The following is a 20,351-nucleotide window of genomic DNA, read 5'->3' as shown; positions in this document are numbered from 1 at the left end:
GGCTGGCCTCTGGCCCGTTTCCTCAGGGCAGCATGTGGGAAAGAGCTCCCTGCTTCTTTTTGTGCAGGGGAGGAGGGTTGGAGGTAATTAGATTTTATTTATTTTTTTGATGGAGATACTGGGGATTGAACCCAGGACCTCGTGCATGCAAGCACGTGCTCTACCATTTAAGCTCTACCTCTCCCTGTTTTTCTTAAATCATCCAGATCTAGCTTCAACGGGTCCTGAAACATCTTTGCTCCACCTGCACTAGAAAACAAGAGCTGATTTTTAAAAGCCAAATTCTCATTGCATTTGGACAGAATGAATAAAGTATTTTTCATACTTTCTTTGTATTTCCTTTCAAGAGTTGTATGACCCAACATCTTTCTGTCTGCTCTATACAATGAAAATACAAACTAAATGAGAATAGAAAAAAAATAACAAAAGCATTAAATCGTACAAATTACAAATCTGTTCCAAAATATACTTACATTAAATAAAATACACATTTCAGTAAGAGATTTACAGTGAATGACTAGTTTCTAGGAAGCTGCAGAACACCTAGGCAGGGCCGACATTCTAGGAAGGAGCTATGAGGATTTGCATCCAATCAGTTTGTAGTGGTTTCTGATCACCGACCTTCAAGCCACACTGAACACATCATTAGCATCACTGTGCAGAGAACGGACTTTGCCCATTTTTACGGGAGGTTTCTTGTCTTTCTGTTGTTGGGTTTTAGAAAGTTCATGTTTTAACTACTGGATTTCTGAAAGATATTGCATCTAAAAAAAAAAAGTTTTCCTGATAAATGAAAGCTGGGACCTGGTCCAGTCTTTTTTCTCTCACTAATAGAGAAACAGAGGCCCATGAAGTCAAGACACCTGGGAAGTAGTGAAACAGAGCCTGACAGACGGCCTCACCTCTGACCTCACTCAGCACCTGGAGTGAGAGAGGACCAGGTGTGCGCCCTGGTGCCTTCCAGGCCAGAGGAGCAACATGTGCAAAGACAAATCCTGCTGTAACGGACCAGGACCCTGTGCGGCCTTCCAGGGTCAGAGCTGCAGCTCCTCTCTGAAGGACCCATGGATCTCATGGATATTTCCTGAGTTTTTCAGATACTTAAAACCACCACCAATGGGAAGGAAAGAACTACTTGATGATGGCGAACACATGGCCCTCAGACCTTCTGGCTCCCAGGGGTTGATAATGTTCCCTCAACATCGACCAGTCAGAGAATTGTGCACGAGCTGTTTGTGCTCTCCTTTGCCTGGCCTTAAATGGGCTTTGCTGAAACCCTTCGGGGAGGTTTGAGGTTTTCTTGGGCACGAGGCACCCTGTCCTCCTTCCTCGGCCCTGCAGTAAACCTTTCTCTGCTCCAAACGCCAACGTTTCAGTGTGCTTGGCCTCATAGTGCGGCAGGCATGTGAACTTGCCTTGGTAACACTGTCCCTCAGGACTTGGCTCCAACAGTCGTCTCGGGTGGGAAGATGAGGCTGGCGGGGTTGGGTGTTTGCGGGCATGCTGAGAAGTTCCCTATAATTGAGGGAGGGAGAGAGTGGTGGCAAATGAGGCTAGATTTGGAAGGATTTTATTTTAATTATTTTATTTTGGTTGGGGGATGTAACTAGGTTTATTTTTAGAGGAGTTATTGGGGAATGAACCCAGGACCTCATGCATGCTAGGCAAGCACTCTACCACTTGAGCTATACCCTCCCCCTGGAAGGATTTTTTTTTTTTTTTTTTGAGTTATAGTCAGTTTACAATGTTGTGTAGATTCGGAAGGATCTAAATGCCAGTAAGTTGGGATTTTCAGCCAGGAGACCCCAAGTTACAAATTCAAACACCCTCCTGGGACCGCAGGTACTATAAATGTGAAGAACAGAGGGTGTGATGCGATACGGAGTGGAGGGGCCTGTGGCTAACCAGAGAGGGTCTGCTCTCCCTAAAGCCAGAGCGCAAGACTGCCGCTTTGTTACTCCAACGTAGGAAGGCGAGGGCCGATGGCCACCCGGCTGGCCAGGCTTGGGAAAGGAGCGCCTCTTGTCTGCAGCACCATTTTCTTCACCTGGAAAGCAGGCGTGATCCTGGGCTGCGTTAGGAGTAAAGGGCTAGCTCACGCTCGGCTCCAGGCACCCAGTTGGCCTTCGACTTCCCTTGTAAGGCCCACCCCTTCCCGCCAGGGCTTTCGTGCCCATTAATCACCATTTCGCGACTGCGGCCCCTTTAAGGCGGCCTTGGAGGACCCAGTTTTCGAAGCTAAGGGTGATCTTCTAGCTGCCGCCTCTATGGTAAGCCGTCACTTCCGCCCGGAAGTGCGTGTGCGGGGCGGCTTTTCCCGGGGATTGGGAAGAGCCCGGCAACGTGCTCGCTCTTGTCCGGGAGGCGCGCTCTTGTCCGAGAGATGCACTCTCGTCGCCGAGGGGTGGCGGGTCCCCGGCCCGCAGGGTGACGCTGGGCCGCAGCTGGGCCGTCATGAAGCTCCGCGGGCCCGAACTTCAAGGACCGCTCCTCGCACTGCAGCTGGGGCTTGGACGGAGGAGACCGAACGCAGGCACCACAGTCGGGGTGAGGGGCTGTCGAGGCACCCGCCCCGCAGAAGAGCCTTGGATTCCCCGGCTGGGGGTGGCCTTCGTGAGTTTCCGGGGTGTGTAAACATCCAGTGAGACTCACCCTCCAGAGCTTATTGTATCTCCCTTTCCCCAGGGTTTCCACCGAGCCGGAGAGCTCTCCAGACCCCGGCGATTGGATGAAGACTTGCAGCCTTGGTTTTCGCCTCCTCGTCGGTGACAGTATTCGGAGTGACATCAGTTTGGGGGATCCAGGTATGTCAAGCACGGAGACGCAGGGTCCTGAGGCCGGTGGTCTGGGGAGAGGCTCCTGTGTTGTTGAACCCTCCCAGTTGTGGGTGCAACCTTGTACCAGGCAGCCCGACCCTGACCTAAAGTAAATTCCCAGGAGACCGTTTCCCTGGGTTTTGAATTTGCAGTAACAGGTGTGAACATTCTAGCAGCCGTCTGATGATCATGTATGATACTGCAAACAGAACGTTCACTGCAGGAAGACCACTGTAGTTAGGATCAGAGATCAGGTCGTTTCCAAAAGCCTATAAACAGCGTTAATGTGACTTGTTTTATTCAGTAAATATGTTTTGAAACTTGGGCCAGGTACCATGCTGATTGTTAGGGATACAGAGATGAACAGAACAGTTACAGCCCTTGTTCTCAGGGAGCTACAGCCCAGTTGGGGTGATGTCAGTAAGTGCCTGGACAACAGAAGGGAGCCATCCTAGCTGAGAAGACATGTGACAAAAGGCCAGACGCATGAGAGGAGGCTTCAGAGGAGGTGGGGACCTCAAGGCTTGGGACCAAACTGGAGACCACCACGGCAACAGGTAGGGGAGAAAATGTACGACTGAATGGGCTGGTGGTGAATTTGGGGGTGCTTTGTCAGAGTTCAGGTTTATGGTGCCCATTATGGGCAGGTTTCTGAGGGAGGCCCCACATGGTGGTGTGCAGATGTCCGAGTGTGCCAGGAGCGATGGGTTAGGAAGTCCTTGGCATGAAGCTTGTAGACTTGGAAGGAGTAGGGGACTGGTTGGTCACTGCCAGGCACTGTCTGCATCGTATTTTGGGTGGAAGGTAGATTTTAGATTTGGGAGGGTGTTTTATTGTGCTAACAGTTTTAAATTCTCTGAACGTTCAGACTCGCTGCAGTAGAGTAGAAACTGGTAACAAGTGCTTCCTTTGCAGGTGAGTTTCCTGGAAGATTGGTGTATGCTGCACGACGACGGTGACTCCTGCCGGGTGGCACTTGTGAGGGTTCGGTAAAGTTCATAGGAGCACAATGGACCAGTTAGCTGTCCCTTTGTGAGTGTTAGTTACCCTTTTCCCTCGGATTTTCAGTGCATTTTCACAGCATATCCAGCTGGAAACCTCTAGGGGTCTGCGGCGTCTGAAAGTTCTGGGGTCTTTACAGATGCTGCTTCCAACAAGAAGAGGCCTGCCTGCCTCAGGGTGAGCGAAACAGCCCCAGCGCCGAGGCAGGGGTCTGCTCCAGGCTCTTGACTTTTTACCGTTTTAGTTTTCCTGTTGGGGCCACTCACAAGGGCATACAGTTCACAGGACGGTGACCTGCACTTCCCCGTGTGTGTTTGTCTTTAGAGGGAGAGGCTGCAGTAATTGCCTAAATGAACCCGTTGTATTGAGATGGGGTGTGTACTGGGGAAAGCGTACATGTGGGTATTTCTGGAATAAAGAGCTTTCGTGCCCGGGCGCTGCCTTGTTCTTCTACATGGTGTTTCTCCGGAGTGCGGGTGTCGGCATCCTCGCTGTGGCCGTGGGCGGGTCCTTGTCTGTCTGTCCCCATGTCAGTCTGGTCAAGCAGCCCCGGGGCTCCGTGTCTGCGGACTGTCCTCCAGGAGTTGATCCAGCCTTTGGTTTGCTGAGTTAATGGGAAGCATTAGCCGTGGGTCCCTCTGGGCAGTAGCGTGTCATTTGTAGCATGGAAGATGTTAGCGAATGAAGTTCACGTTGACAGAGCCGGTGTGATTTTTGAGGATGTTTTTGGACTCTGACAGTGAACAAGGACCATGCCTTCGTGTCCCCTGGGAGTCCCCTTGGGTTGGTCTGGGACTTCCTAGGACAGAGAGCCTGCCAGGAGCAGGGAAGGGGGTGCTGAGAAGAGAGTGGTTGTTCCCGGGCAGAGAGGCTTCGTCTTCCCCGGAAGCCCACGCATCCCCGGGATACCTGCTTCTCTTCGCGTCCTGTCCTGCTTCCGGCTGCTGGGTCTGAACATTGACTGTCCGGCCCTTGTCTGTGACTGCAGCACAGGGCGTGAGTGTTCTTGGTTTCACACAGTGGGTGTGCCGGGTGCCTGAGCGGGTGATGGACGGAGCCCTCAAACCCATGGGAGGAGACACGTGAGAACATTTCATGGAGCCAGTGGATTCCTGGGTGTGGCTCCTGGAATGTTTCCCAGCGACTCTGGCTCCTGCGGCTCCAGCCCCCTCATGGAGTCGACCCCAGCTGGTCACAGTGTGGTGACGGCAGGCTTGTTTCCCCAGAGTGCGTGGTAGGCTGTGTGCACCGGGGATGGGCCTCAGGGCTTACGACGTTCCTCTGGATTGTGTAAGAGAGGGTTGAAGCAGGCAGGAGTCCAGACTTTCAAAAAGATGGTGTTTTGATAGTAGCCGTGGTTAATCAAGCGTGTGGACTCTTAAGAAGTTGTTTTTAACGGCCCAAAGCAGAAAACTTAAAAATTGAGCCAAAGAACAGTTGCCAGGCCAAGATTTTGAACTTCTTTCTTTGTCCACTAGGGGGTGGACTCCTACACCAGACTGCTGTATTTTCTTGTAACTTGGTACAAAGTTTTCTGGGTTTGGGGGTTTTTGTTTCTTTGTTTTGTTTTGTTTTAATTTAGCCAAGCTCTTATTTCACCAGAAAATTATGCAGAAAGTTAATCTGCAGGGTTGTGCTCTTAGGAATCTGCCAGGGTGTCCCAGCTGCAGGCAGTTCCTGGGACATACTTATCATGTCTTGGGCCAGTTGAACCAAACTCGGTCATAGGACACGGCTGGGCACTTGGAGACCAGAGCATATTCTAATGCAGCTTTCTGTCCAGAGTCACTCCCAGTGACAACAGGTGGTTCTACTCAGCATGGAAGATTTTCTTTGGTGAGAAATCCAGTGCAACACATACTAGTGTTTGAGGTCCCAGACGGTGTGTTAAGGGTTTAGAAGCATCTCTGACCAGAACGTTGCTCATGCTTGAAATTAAAAGGAACAGATTAAGACTGAAAGACGTTTGTACAAAACCAGTGTGGTTCAGATCGCTGATTACTGTCTGCTAGAAAAGTGCCCTTGATTTGGCGGGGGAGAAGGAATCACAACTCTGGAGGTGTGATTTTAAGTAGAATATTGCACATTTGGTTTATGAACCTGGTTGACAGCTTTCTGATGGATTAAACAAATGTTGGCCAAGTGAGGCCAAGACAGGGAGCAAAGCAGAGGCATCTTGTCCTCAGGGAGCTAACGTTCCAGTGCCCGGGAGACAGAAATCATTAGAGTTGTGGGATATCACAATTGTGCTGGGGAATAAAAAGGGAACTGGGGTAGGAAGGAGTGGGGTATGAGGTGGGCAGTTTTAGTTAGGGTGGCTGGGAAGGGCCTGGATCTTTAATTTAGCAAAATCCTGAAATAGGGAGTAAGTCATGTGACACCCTGGAACAGCATCCCAAGCAGAGGGAACAGCCAGTGCAAAGGCAGCAGAAGCAGCCAGAATAATAGACCATGAGCAAGAACGCCCTATGAGGAGGACTGAAGGGGCCTGGGGATCAGGTCTTGCAGGATCTTGTAAGGAATTGTGGGACTTTGGCTTTTACTCAGAGTAGTGGACCATTTTCCCCTCCTAATAAAGTAGTTAACATTAGAAGTATTTCCTGTTCTTGTGCTAAGAAATTTGCACATTGAGCTGACACCAGCTCTGTGCATTGGGAGCATTACTTTTCCCTTGGCAGCTGGCGGCATCTCTCACTCTTGGCTCTGTTGAACTGTAACTTCCATGTCCTGAGATGAGTGACACGGACAAATGTTTAGATATGACAAGTAAAGTTCTGGGACAAATGACCCTCTTCACACATGAAGGCCCTGTGCCCTTCACCTCGTAGACGAAGCCAGAGGTTGCTCGAATGTCTGCCTGTCTCAGCGGCAGGGATGGGTCTCTGTCCGCCTGTGCTCACCTCCACCGTAGGGCTCCCCATGTTTTGTGATTGTTTTCTTGTCTGTTTCCCCCCGGGAGGAACTGTGTACTTGTCTTTTCAACAGAGTAGATAATGTGTCATTTAAATCGTTACATTACCATCAGGAGGACTACACGAAGTACATTCCCCTGTAATCTTGACAATGTACAGGCCTGTTGGGGTTGGAAACACATAACAAATGCATCGAAAACAATTAGTCATTCTGATGTTTTTTTCAGATCAGTTTTGTGGCTCCAGCAGAAAACTAGGTCTTTGTTGCAAATTTAATTCAAGTGGAGCTAAGTCAGGGGGAGCTCGCGTGTCTCCAGTCTGTCAGCCGTGCAGTTGTGTGCCAGTTACACAACACACAACGCTGCTTTAGAAGGGCAGCCGCCGTCAGCAGGATGTTTGGATCACTGTATGGAGTCCAAGTAAGACTCCTGTTTGCTGCCGTCCCTGCCGAGTCAATTTCTTCCTATCAAACGCCCAGCATTTGTGCGCATTTGTAAACTTTGATGGGTTGTCATCTGTTAGGCTGAGTTACCGTGATGAGTCTCTGGGAAAGCTCCCATAAATCCCCTTTGCTCGTGGGCCACCTTTGTTTCAAATTACTTGCAAATTAATTGCCCCTTGGAAAGTTAATGGGGGGAGATAAAAAGAGGAGATTAAGAAGTCAAAATGACAAAGGTCTCGCTTCCTCTGGTCACGTTAGATATGTGTAAACCCTGCTTGGTGTTTTTGTTCTTAGTTTTTTTTCCCTAAAGTAATAAATAGTGCATTCGTTTTAAAAGTTGATGGGATGGGGAGGGTATAGCTCAGTGGTAGAGCACTTGCTTAGCATGCATGAGGTCCCGGGTTTAATCCCCAGTACCTCCATTATAAAAAACCTAATTACCTTCCCCCCAAATAAAAAAATTTTTTTTTAAGTTGATAGGACTCAAAGGCTGGCACTAAACAGCAGTTCCCTGCTTCCCACAGCCCTCCGCACAGGCAGGGTTTTGCACTGGTTCACTCCTCCCCCTGTTTCTGAAAAGCCCATGTGTGTACTGATCTCTGGACTCCCCACCACCCCCTCTAGTCCTTGCCTGTTGCCTGCCTTCCCAGTGGATCCGGGCTGAGCGCTCGCGACCTGCCCCTGCTTCCATCCTCTGCTGCAGTTACCCTGTATCTTCTCTGTTTCCATCATTCAGAGGCGACCCTGTTGCGAATGTGCAGAAGGGCTCTGCGTGGCCTTTTTACTTTCTCCCCTCATTGACATTTTGCTTCTTTGGCTGCGCTTTGTTTGAACCTCTTGCCAGTGATCCTTCCCACATTTATGGTAGCCTCTCAGCATAACTTGACACGAGGTCAACCACATTAATAATCTACCCATTCAATTTTTTTAGGTGAAATGGAAGACTTTCCAGAGAATTTTGTGATGAATATATGTTACAAAATTTTGTTGCAATCTTGTACGCAAGGGGAGAGGCCCCTGAGGGCCAATTTAGTTCATTTTTAGGTAGGGATTTTTTAAAAATATCATTTTTAGGCTAAATACGAAAAGAAACACTGGCTAAAGGCTCTGACAGTCAGCTGGGTGGGTAGGTAACCGGTTTCCCAGATAACTTTATTAATTTTATCAGGGATGCCAATCTCTTCCCAGAAGGAGGATATGAATTATATCAGGCTAAGAGCCTCTGTTCCAAGCCTGATTTAGGCCAGTTGTTTGTTTTTTTTTTGTTTTGGTTTGGTTTTTTTTAGAGTCCCTCTTTTTGGCAGGGACATCCTACCTGTTTAAGTTAAATACCTGACTTGGTCAAGAATGCCCATCCAGTTGCACTTTTGTTCTAGGAACAAAGATGAGAGTGTTGCCTGGGTCAGCGCTTCCTAAACAATGCGGGCCAGTCCCCTGCGGGTTTGTCAGATGAGATTCTGGGGCCGCAGGTCTGGGGCGGGCCTGGACCCCTGCCTTTCTCTCCAGCGCCCAGGTGCTGCTGGTCTGGGTACCACACCTTGAGGGAGGGAGGGAGGGAGGACGTTGTTAGTCGCTGTGTACGTTTCTCACGGATGACAGGGTTAAGTGGAGGCTTACCTTGTACCACACATGCACAGTTGATTCCTCGCGGTATTTATACTCAAATGACCTTATTCCTTTGGGCCAACATCCTGTATCGGGGAAGACTCTCTCAGCATCACCCCTAGGGGCAACGATTCTTGTAGTCTGCACCTGGGCCTCTGCGGCTACGTGGAAGCCGGGTCCAGGGAGGCCTTCCTACTTCAGTGGGTGCAGCAGAAGGCAGCGATAAACACTCAAGGACGTCCTTGCTCTTTGCTTTAAAACTGTGTAGTCACGTGTTGAGGAAACAGAATTAAAAACAAAATCTCCCAACTGTCAAAAACCTGAGCTGGACAGTAGTTAAAGTGGTAAAAAGCCAATTTTGTTCAGGATTATCGCAGTAGTGTGGGGGAGCAAAACTTGCCAACCGAAAAAGCGTCTCTTCGACATGCATATTATTTCCAGCTGAAAACAATCAGGCCCAAGATCGGACAGAGCCTTTGACCTTCCCTCTAACAGCCTGAAGCATGTGGGCGGAGGACTGTTGCGGGAAGGGAGCATCACGGTAGATCACTAGCGTGTGAACCAGGGGTGGAGACAGAGAGGACCCTGCAAAGTCTGTTGAAATTCCTCGCTGTGTTCTCTGTCTCCGCAGGGCCCAACCAGCATTTGCTTTACCATCTCCAAGCCAGTTGCCTTCCTCCCCTTTAGGGTCCCAGGCTGCCACCCCACCCCTTTTGTCTTCAGCTGAAGATGGTGTTTAAGGTGAGGGTTTCGGCTGCTATGACGAGTTGCTCGGTTTCTCTGGGTCTCTGCGGTGCACAGAGGTACTGGAAGTTTTGTTGGATTCTTCTCGTGTTCATCTGTCTCGTGTGGGTTCTTCTGACTGGTCTAAGAATTAGACTTAGAAGGGTAGAGGAAAATTCCTTCCTCCTCGGCAGAGGAAGGGAGACCATAGTAAACACACGGCTGGGTTCAGTTCCGAGTACAGCGTGGGCAACGCGGGAGTTCAGAGCCAGGGAGCAGGGTAGGGTCGGTGGATGGAAAATTACTCAGAGGAAACATCAGGGGGACCGGGAGGGGGTTCTGGCTGCACTGACCTAACAGGATTCTTGCTGAAGGCAGGGCAGGGGGCTCAGACCTCACCTGGAATGGTGAAGGACGAGAAACCTAATTAGATATGGAGGGAGGCGAGTGGTTCTGGCTAAACTGACTCAGCAGAACCAGATTTTACAGGGAAGTGCGCAGATGGGCCTCAGAGAAGGTCCAGGAGCCTGAGTAACGTGTGACCAAGCAAAGAAGCTTTGTCACAACCCAGAAAACATCCCCACAAAGGTAGACGTGAAGGAAAACAGCGCTGCTATTGACTAGGCATTCCTCCAGCATGTCAGGAGCGCCACAGGCCGCAGCCGACGGAATTGCAAAGACAGAGAGTGGTCTTGCCCTTTGAAAGAGCTAAGTGGCTACAACCCTTCATTTCAAGGACATGGCTCTCTGGCCCTTGGGCAAACGTTCCAGAGTCGTGGGATCTGCAAGAGACTTGTTCAACCACGACAAAGATCTACAGACATTTGAGGACGAAGAAATTCTGGAAGAAAAGGGAGTCAGGGTCGGGGGGGGGTCTCCTTGATTTTCAACAGGGAGGACTGTGCCTCTGATTGTTCGTTTGCACCTGCCCTCGTCCACACTGGCTGATTCCTGAAGCTAAAGTGTTAAGAACAGCCTGCAGCGTTGAAGGAAGACAGCGCGGCGCGTAGAGTGCCTGCTTAACATGCACGAGGTTCTGGGTTTTACACCTACTACCTCTGTTAAGAGTAAATAAATCTAATTACCCCCCCCCCCAAAAGTAAGGGAAGGGGGAAGGGAAGGGAAGGAGGACATTAGGGGGAAACAAAGGGCTTTTAGGATAGATAAATGGGCCTTTAGAAGAATAGAGGAGAGTTCTGGCAGTTTTATGTCTGTCTGGGGGATTCTGATCTGCGCGTGGGTGTCTCCAGGGATAGGGGTCTGCCTGCACAGGTCTGCATCCCAGCCTGGGGAGGGGATTTGTGACAGTTGAATTCTCTTGGGAAGTTCTGCTTTTAGGCATATAAGGTGGGGCAGGGGGTCAGAAAAGAAAACAACAACAAAATTTTCTGGATCCCCTCAACCTGCCTTTTTTTTTTTTTAATGAGTAGGTTCTTTTGTGGGTGGGGCGTAATTGGGTGGAGGTACTGGGAATTGAACCCAGGACCTCATGCATGCTCGGCATGCCCTCTACCACTGAGCTGTACCCTCCTCCCAACCTGCCTTTTTTTCTTTTCTAATTTTGGTACAAATCAAGGAACTCACTCACCGTCTCCTTCCTTCCTGCCAAGTAAGAGGAAACTGAGATGACGCAGACTGGCTCTAGGGGCAGGCGGGCTCAGGCTCCAGCCTGGCTCCGGAGCGTCCCCCTGCCCTGCCCCCGTCTCTCCAGCCGCTGACCCCCCCCCCCCACCATGAATCCTCATATGGTGACAGAGTTCCCCTCTGCACACCGGCAGTGGCTATGTGTCACCTCCAGGAGCTCATTTATTCCCCCAGGCGTGTAATTTCCGTCAGGGAGTTGCTTCCTTGAGGAAATAGCCGCTCCACGTGGAGTTTCGGTGACTTCAAGACTCTGGGTCAGGGGCGAAGAGTCTCACTCATCCAGCCGCGGTGCTGCGGACCCACAGGGAAGGGGCAGAGAGCGCTAAACCTAAAAGAGCTGCCACCTAAGGCCCGCTTAACCCGCACCTGGCGCTGGGCTCCAGGCTTCGCCTGCGTCTCCTCGGCTCCTCCAAACAGGTTTCTGAAGCCAGGTGGCTCTTTTCTTCGCTTTGCCGAGAGAGGGCCCGGGACACAGGGGCGGTCACTGCCAGGGCCCCATGGCCAGTGAGCGCTGGGGCTGGAACATGGGCCCTGCCGACTCCCAGGGTGACATGCAGTGAAGGGAGGGTCTCATTCAAAAAAAATGTAAAAAATATTAACAGTATTTTAAACAAAATCTCTATCAGGTATTTCCATTCTCTGTTATGTCCAGTTAATGCAGACACAGGAGAAGGGGAGAGATGGATGGAGCTCAGAGCGCGGGGAGAGGGGAACAAACGGAGACTCCGCAGACCAGAGCAGAGCACCCTCCCCTGCACACACGCGCCTGCCCGCACGTGCGCGCGCGCCCACACACACACACGAAATGGAACAGAGGCCCAGAGGGAGGGACCCCAGCTTTATGAAATTATTGTAGAACACGTGTCATGTCATTTTCCGAATGACTTTTCATCTCAGTTCTGCTAAAGCTGTGGTCATCTCAAGAAAAAGTCCTGATGACTCAAGAGTAAAGGGTGTTTAGTCAGATTTTCTAACTGCCTCTGAAAGGGATGAGTGAAGCCAACTGTGAAAGGTCTACTTTCTAGTTCCTTTCTGCATTATTTATTTTTCATGCCTGGCATTGGGCGTCTAGACCATTCTATATATTCTTGTTTTTCTTTTTGTAGGCGGGAAGTAATTAGGTTATTTTTTTTAATGGAGGCACTGGGGAATTGAACCCAGGGCCTTGTGCGTGCTAAGCATGGGCTCTACCACTGAGCTACACCCCCCGCCCCCATTCCATATATTCTAAATGGAACAAACTAATCCGCAGGTGCTGATACCTGCTCGTTTCCAGCCATCAGAGACCCCAGTTCCACTACAGTTGAACAGACTGTTACCCACTACATTAACTAAGTGCATAAGATGCTAATATCCTAATACGCACATTTTGGGCAAGTGATGTCATAATTTGTCAGCCTGCAAACATTTTCCTTGGAATACGCTGGGCTCCCCTACCCCTCTCCCTTCCGGACTTCCTGTGCAAACAACACAATAGCTGGAACCAACTGCAGGCCAACTGCTTCAGGTGTTAACTCTTGTCACGTTACCCGGAATAGAGGTGTGGACTTGTTTACTTGGTCTCCCTGGGAACAGTCTTTGTTTTCCAAGGAATACTGGGGAAGAGTTCCCAGCTGGGACACGAAGCTCTGAACGGCAGCTGGTCGACCTGGGGGAACGCGAGCTGACTGAGCTCGGGGAGGAGATGCCTTCTTGGTTGCCGGGTGGCAGGGAGAGGAAGTGGCCCAGATTGTGGGCTGTAAGAAAACAATCGTTCCAGCCGGGCCCTCGGTGCCCTCCAGGAGGCCTGGGTCTCGCAGGGATCTGTCACAGCAGTGGGCCAGGGAAGAGGGTGATGACGATGTGTGATGACCGAGCCGGAAGGCTGTGTGCGTGGCTTGTCACTGCTGGCCCACCTGCCTCTGGGGGTGGAAGAAGCCTGCTGCATCTTTGATGTTTACATCTCAGAACTACCCTCAAACTGGAAGCAACCAGAGGCAAAAGGAAGAAACAGATGAAACAAAGCATGGTACAGCTGTGCAGTGGAAAGTTGCTTATATTTTGATGAGTGAAGGCAAAAAACAGGTCCCAGCTCACCATGTGATTCCACGTACGTACACAAACCAGCCAAACCAGGCAGAAGTGATGCTGTGTTGATGGAGGTCAGAACACTGGTTGTTTGGGGGAGGGGGACAGGCACTGGGCCGAGGAAAGGGAGCCTTTGGGACAGGAAGTACTCCTTGTCCTGAGCCACAGGGCTGTTGAGGGTCTGCAGCTGTGAAAACAGACCTAAAATTTGCACTTTTCAGTATGTGTACGTTATACCTCAATGAAAAAACCCAAAACAAAGCATGTACGTACTGTGTGGTTTCATTTATAAACTTCCTGAGTGGGGAGTCTAGGCTATGTGTACAAGTCAGGAGGGGATTTCCTTTGGGGAGGGGGTGACTGAGAATAGGACAAGGGGCTTCTTTTTTTAACACCTTTATTGTGGTATGGTTCCTGTGCAGTAAACTACACACATGTGAGATGAACGATTTGAGGAGTTTTGATAGATGTATATACCGGTGAAACCGCCACCACAATCAAGACAGCTCACATTTGTTTTACTCCCCAAGGGGTGCAAATTTCAAATTCCCAGTTTATCCCTTCTCACTTCCTTTACCCCCTGGTAACTGTAAGTTTGTTCTCTATGTCTGTGAGTCTGTTTCTGTTTTGTAGGTAAGTTCATTTGTGTCCTTTTTTTAAATATTCCACATGTAAGTGATACCATATGGTATTTTTCTTTCTCTTTCTGACTTATTTCACTTAGAATGACAATCTCCAATTCCATCCACGTTGCTGCAAATGGCGTTATTTGATTCTTTTTTATGGCTGAGTAGTATTCCATTGTATAAATATACCACATCTTCTTTCTCCAGTCATCTGTCGATGGACATTTGGGTGGTTTCCATGTCTTGGCTATTGTAAATAATGATACTGTGAACACTGGGGTGTGTGTTTCTTTTCGGATTAGAGTTCCCTCCAGGTATCTACCCAGGAGTGGGATTGCGGGATCATATGATGTCTATTTTTAGTTTTTTGAGGAATCTCCATACAGGACAAAGGGGCTTCTGGGGAGTGTGGCCATGTTAAGAGTTCTTGACTGGGGCTGTGGTCACATAGGAGTGTTCTCTTTGTGACTGTCCAGCTGTAAGCTGGGGATCTGTGATTCTCTGTTTGGATGCTGTACTTCAATGAAAGATTATTTGAAAATATTATGTGCAGCATGGTCCTGTTTTTGGCAGGGTTGAAAATACATGTGCAAAGAAAAAACCTGGAAGCGACTGTATTAATTTCCTGTGGTGGCTGTAACTAACAAGTTGCCACCAACTCAGTGGCTTGACACAACACAAACGGACTGTCTTCCACTTCTAGAGTCAGAAGTGTGTCTGGGGGCTCCTGAGCTGAAACCCAGGTGAGGGCAGGACGCTTGTTTTCCCGTGGGGCCACTGGGATAATCCAGGCTGATCTCCCTTTGTTAATTCCACCTGCAACTTTCATTCCTTTTGGCCACGTGACCTGACTTACAGGTTCTGGTTTGGCATGTGGACATCTTTGGGGGAACCATCCTTCTGTCAACCACAGGCGTCCAATAAAAAGTTAAGAATGCTGATTTCTAAGTGGAAGGGTCTTCCCCCTAAACCTCATCTGTATTTTCAGAAGTTTCCCTGGGAATACACATACTGCTTTTGAGATGAGAAGAATGAAATCCTGGCTGTCTATATGGATGGTGTCTTTCTAAGCTGTAGTCAGTCTTCCCGCCAGGGCAGTCCTGGGCAGCTAACAGCATACGTGAGCCTGAAGCGTTTTAAAAGATGAATCAAAAAGCATCGAAGCCTTGAGCAGATCACTGCCCTTGGAAACTCTTCTGTTCCGGCCAGGCATGCAGAGCAATCTTATCTGGAAAGAAGCCAGCTTTCCTGCTTAAAATTTTGATCAAACCTTAGAGTTTAACATTTGAAATAAAAGGATGCTTTACCATGGACTTTTAAAAATATGTGAGACAAGTGAATTACATTTGGGAAACAGTTTTGGTCACTTGCCAGCGATACCATCACATTCCTTTCCCCAGGGGGGCACCTGGTGTCTGTGAGAGGCCACACCACCCCTGCTCACTTAACCTTGGAGAGTGGAGAGTGTGAAGTCAGCACTGGTCTCCCGTCTCACCCCTTTGCCTTCCCTGCCAGCCCTCCTCTCCTGGGTGCTTTCTGGATCATAGGCTGAGTGCACCGCAAAACGCATCTGCCGTCACAGACTCAGCAAAGAACAAGTTGAGAAACGCCAGCCGAGGTGAGTCTTTCTCTGCTCACCCGCCTCTGAAATACCGCCAGTCTGAGGTTATCACTGCCTTTGGGACAAACGGCAGTTCACAGGTGAGGATCCTTAAGGCCTCGCACTTCCCACGGAGTAAAACAGAGTGACTTGTGAGATGTGCGTCTTCACTGTTCCCACCTTACACCATCCCTTGCTCCTGACTCTGCCATAATGAACACAACCTCTTCTCCTACCCACAGGCCTAAAATGCTCCCAGGCACCATGCTTTCTGGTCTCAGGAGAGAGACCCTGGCTGCTAAATGTGGGGCACAGATAAGATTGGCAGAGGTCGCCCAGGGCAGAAAAGAGAGGCAAGGGCCAGCGTGCCTTGTCCGCCTAAGTGACTTCGTGTGTGTGTGTGTGTGTGTGTGTGTGTGTGTAGGGAGGTAATTAGGTTTATTTTTTTATTATTATTATTTTAATGGAGGTACTGGGGATTGGACCCAGGATCTTATCCATGCTAAGCACGCACTCTACCACTGGGCTACACCCTCCGTCCAAGTGACATCTTTTTTTACGACACCATTTGTATGGCCACCTGGGTATCTGGGATAAAAGACGTTCTCTTAAGAGATGCTAGAAGCCACTCTGCTCCCTCCGCCCCGCCTCTTCATTCAAGAGTCAGGCACAAACTTCAAATAAAACATTAAGTCCCCACAGCATCTTCTGGAGGCTTGTAAACCACAGGAATGATACTCCCCTCGGCTGCCAGCTCCCAGTCACAGAGCTGTGTTCTTATTTCACCTTTAGTCCTTAATTTAACCATTCACTCCAGAAATCTGCCCCTCTTCCAGCTCCTTCCTAAGTCGAAAGAACGTTTATATCAGTAACATCATGTTCAAACAATCTTGGGATTCCACGGATCTTTCCTCCACCAGTTTCAAATAAACTGGTAAACGCAAACGGGGGCTTTTTACACTGGAAATGGCAGGCGGAGAGTGTCTGTAGCTGCTGCGTGATTGTTTTTAAAGCTGGGAGTCCTTTGTCCTGTGGCAGCCAAGTGTGGGCTCAGGTGTTTTCAGCAATCAGACAGACTTGTTGTGGGCTAGGGGGATGGGGGGGGGTCTTGGCCTTCACTTCGGGTGGCTGACGCCTTTCTGTGGGGCTGCTCACCTCCCAGAAAAGGGACATTTTGCTCTGACCACCCTGTGAGTTACTGCAACCAAAGCAGCGTCGTCTCTTGCTTTTAAAACCCAGGGAAACAAGTCACTGCCTCCTAAATGAAAAGGAACAAAACCAGCACTGGGAGAGGCCATGGCGTGGGGGTGTTTTCCTGGTGCCCAAGAGTACTTGGCAGAGCAAAGCGAGAACACTGATGCTAAAATCCTCTTGGTCAAGGCCTGTTTTGAAGTCGGTTCATTGTGCGGTAATGGAAAGGAAAGGACTGAAAAGGACATATTTTGAAACCCTATGAAAATTCACATGGCTGTTTTAGGCTCTGGCTGCTGCAGGAAACTGGTGTCAGGGGGTCCCTAGACAAGGCAGGATCTTCTGAGAGCTAGAATAATGGTGTGAGCAAAAACAGACCCAGAACCCAGAGGAAAGAGGACTTGATCCTGACCTTTGCATCTGGGGGATGGGGCTGGATTGCAGGGGGCAGAGACTGGGAAAAGAGACCTTCCAGGTGGAAGAAGCTCAAAGTTCTAGAGAGGCGTGTACTCCGGGGACAGGGAGTCCTTAGGTAGCCAGTCTCAGGACCTGGTTTTCAGCCCTTGGCTCCTGGGGCACACACAGCAGAACTAAAGTCTCACATTTTTAGCATTGTTTCCATATTGTGCTTTATGAGTCGGAGAACTGGCACAGGTATCTATTTGCTTAAAAAGTCAGGAGTTTTGATTTGGAATTCAAACGAATATTTATATCAGTAACATCATGTTCAAGCAATCTTGGGATTCCACGGGTCTCTCCTCCACCTCCTCCCATTCCTCCGAGGAGCGACCCGACGGCATACTCAGTAGAATTCCTCACCCCACTTCACCCAACGCTGTGGATGTGATGGGGGCTGGTCCATGGGTAGGAGAGGTTTTTGGACTGTGATACCAGGCCAACCCCCTACCCCACGCTGCCCATCTTTACAGAGTTAAATCTTGGGCATCCTTTTCATTTGCCATAACTGGTCATCTCTGGGTCTGTTGAGTGCCCCCTACCCAACAAGTTTCCAGACTTTATTCTCTGCAGTAAATCCTCCTGTGGTAATCTGCATGCAAAGGCACTTTATGGGCACAGGCAGAAACTCAATCAACCTCTCTGCAAAAGAGTGGTCTTTTTAAAAGCCCGAATAAGTTATTCCCGTCAGCTGAGTGACTGTTTTGACAGCCTGATGGTGATCGATGTGTTCTATAGCTTTTAGGCAGAGCTGATGAATTATAGAGTAATTCACAGATCAAGCCCTAGATGAGAATTTTCCCCGTGGAGTTGGCCTGTCACCAGCAAACTGCTCAAGAAAACCCAGTCCCCTGTTGGCCCTGGCCACCTCCCGCAGGAAGAAACACTCGTTAGGGCTGAGGGATTAGAAAGTCCTTCGTTCCAGTGGAGTTGGGGGAGAAAGGGTTTAGTCTGGAGGCATCAGATCTTTGAGATATTTTAAGGATAAGGCTATCATTCCATCCATCCCTCTTCATTCTCATCACTCCAGGTAGATGTAGAATCCATGTAGAATCACAGAATACTTGGCCTTTGACGGGGGGTCTGGAAATGACCCAGCATGGGGAGAAGACCCTACAAACAAGACCAGTCCCACAGGGGGCCAGTATCCTCTGCACAAGCCTGGTTCTGACGTTTCTCTTAAGCTACGACCTGAAGGCTTGGAGGTCAGCAGCCAGGTGACCGTTTCATCTCAGTCAGGTCTAGGGTCGACTGGATGGCAGGAACCATTTGATTTTTCCAGCCTGGCCATCCTGCATAGGCCAACAGGCTCCCCCCTCCCCTGGCTTAGTTTGATCAGCCCGGTGCCCCAGCAGCAGCCGGGGGTGTGCAGCTGCTACGAGCCATTAGGGGCGGGCACGGCTCTTTAGAGGGGCGTGGAAAAGCTGCTTCTCCCTGCTCTTTGTTCAGCCTAGAGCCCTCTTACCAAGGCTGGCTCTCGGATCCACACCCACCAAGGAGCGTTGTCGCCCTCCTTCTTCTGGAGGATTACAAACCGGTGACCGTCATATTGATCACCTACTACGTCCCTTCTGAGAGTGAAAGGGGGCGTTATTAGTAATTACCTTGACTCAGTAGGCATCAACGGAGACTGGGACCAACAAGGATGTCTGACACCCTAATTATAAGGGATGGAGAAGGGAAGGAATGTGACTCACTAATGAGGCCTGTTAATCTCCACCCATGTAGGACTGTCCTTTGAGCCCCACACATTCCAAGTGACAATGGACACCTTTATGTAATACCACCCTGGGCGTCACCAAGTCCAAAGGTGACCAAGGACAGGGCATTTCCAGCTGCTGGTCCAGGAATGCCCTTTAACATAAGGAGAGCCCTGGCCCCAGCCAGAGAACTTCACGCTTTCCCAAGTCAAGGTTATAATTACGCAGCGCGGAAGCCTCCGAGTTCCCGTAATTGTTCTAATGTGCGTGCAGGCACACACGCAGGCGGTGCGCCTAGGAGCTGCCATCTATATTTAGCTGCCATTAGCATCGCCTCCGCACAGCGTTCCTGTCTTATTATGCAGGGAGCACAGGCTTTGACTGGCAGTGTAGTCCCAGGGGGGTTTAGAACGAGAAGGAAATAACTAGTACCTTCCAGTCACCGTCCCACCACCTTCAACGAGATGAAGGCGGCCCTGGCTTTACCGTGCTCCTAAGCAGGGTCGCAAGAGCTACTTCGCCCGCAGCAACGAGGGGAGAAAAACAGTCTAGAAGATCACTAGGCCACCCTTCCTTAGGGCTTATGGCTGAATTCTAGGCTTCTGTCCTATCCTGAAAGGACAAGTCTCAGATCCCTGCACCAACTGGAGGAAAACCGCAGAAAGGAGCTGGTGTCCCCGTTGTCTGGGATGCCAGCTCTCTCGAGGGACAAGAGGCAGTTCTTCTTTTATCCTCCTGTGGGATAAAAGAGTAGTTGATGAAATCACTTGTGCAGAGTGAATGCAAACTATCATCTGCAATTGCAGGTGATTAATAACGTCTTCGTCTGTAAGGAGGAGGTGGCCGTCTGGCTTGTCTGGAAGGACCCTTACACTCACTCCAGCACTTTGCACTCCTATCGTGTGTCTAATCCCTGGATTGCATAAGCCAGCCTGGGCTCACACTCACTGGCTCTGCTCACTCCAGGAGCCAAGGCTGTGATTATTTAAAAAAAAAAAATCAGAGCCTGTACAAATATGTTCTGATCCAGTTTTCCAGAGGAAAGGTAGCAGCTTAGAGCAGGAACAGCTTCAGGACTGACCATGGGGATTTTTCTGCGCTGCACTGCCCCTCAGGCTGCATTTGCCCTCACTCACAATATTTCCTTGGGGAGAGGGTAATAGCTCAGAGGTAGAGAGCATGCTTAGCATGCAAGAGATCCTGGGTTCAATCCCCAGTACCTCCATTAAAAAATTTTTTTTTCCTTTATTGCACCAAAGACAATTTCAGCTCCTTTGTTTAGTAAGATTTCATCCATCAGAGATGAAAGTTGACAGACGTAGGGAAGGAAAATGTTTTCCTTGACTCTCTGAGGGTCCCTGGCCAAGTCTGAAAATTAACCTGACAAAGACAGACGAACAGGAGAAAAACATACAAATTTATTTCTTGTACATTTTCTGAGGACCTACTGGATAGCACACAGGGAACTATATTCGATTTCTTGTGATAACAGATATTAGAAAAGAATCTAAAAAAAAAAAGTATGTATATGTATAACTGAATTACTTTGCTGTACACCTGAAACTAA

General features: G+C 49.5%; 3 long non-coding RNA genes and 1 other non-coding gene across 4 annotated transcripts; 3 read left to right on the top strand and 1 right to left on the bottom strand.

The window, feature by feature from the left end:
- The first annotated feature begins 2,288 nt into the window (after positions 1–2,288).
- On the top strand, positions 2,289–4,254 carry LOC106728706. Its single transcript, XR_001364975.2, has 4 exons — positions 2,289–2,547; positions 2,686–2,804; positions 3,208–3,373; positions 3,732–4,254. It is a non-coding gene; the product is annotated as an uncharacterized LOC106728706 (long non-coding RNA).
- Positions 2,841–3,027, top strand: LOC116656888. The gene has a single exon (XR_004311895.1).
- Positions 4,255–6,747: 2,493 nt separating the features above from the next.
- Positions 6,748–15,144, top strand: LOC116656721. The gene is made up of 2 exons (XR_004311619.1): positions 6,748–13,285; positions 14,826–15,144. It is a non-coding gene; the product is annotated as an uncharacterized LOC116656721 (long non-coding RNA).
- A 1,583-nt stretch (positions 15,145–16,727) lies between these two features.
- LOC116656722 lies at positions 16,728–20,113 on the bottom strand. Its single transcript, XR_004311620.1, has 3 exons — positions 20,103–20,113; positions 19,603–19,604; positions 16,728–17,096 (listed from the first exon to the last, which is right to left on the bottom strand). It is a non-coding gene; the product is annotated as an uncharacterized LOC116656722 (long non-coding RNA).
- Between the last annotated feature and the right edge of the window lie 238 nt (positions 20,114–20,351).

This window comes from Camelus ferus, chromosome 16 (assembly GCF_009834535.1).
Source record: "Camelus ferus isolate YT-003-E chromosome 16, BCGSAC_Cfer_1.0, whole genome shotgun sequence".
Lineage (NCBI taxonomy): Eukaryota > Metazoa > Chordata > Mammalia > Artiodactyla > Camelidae > Camelus > Camelus ferus.
Note: the sequence above shows the minus strand (reverse complement) of the source record. Positions and strands in the feature narration are given on the sequence as shown.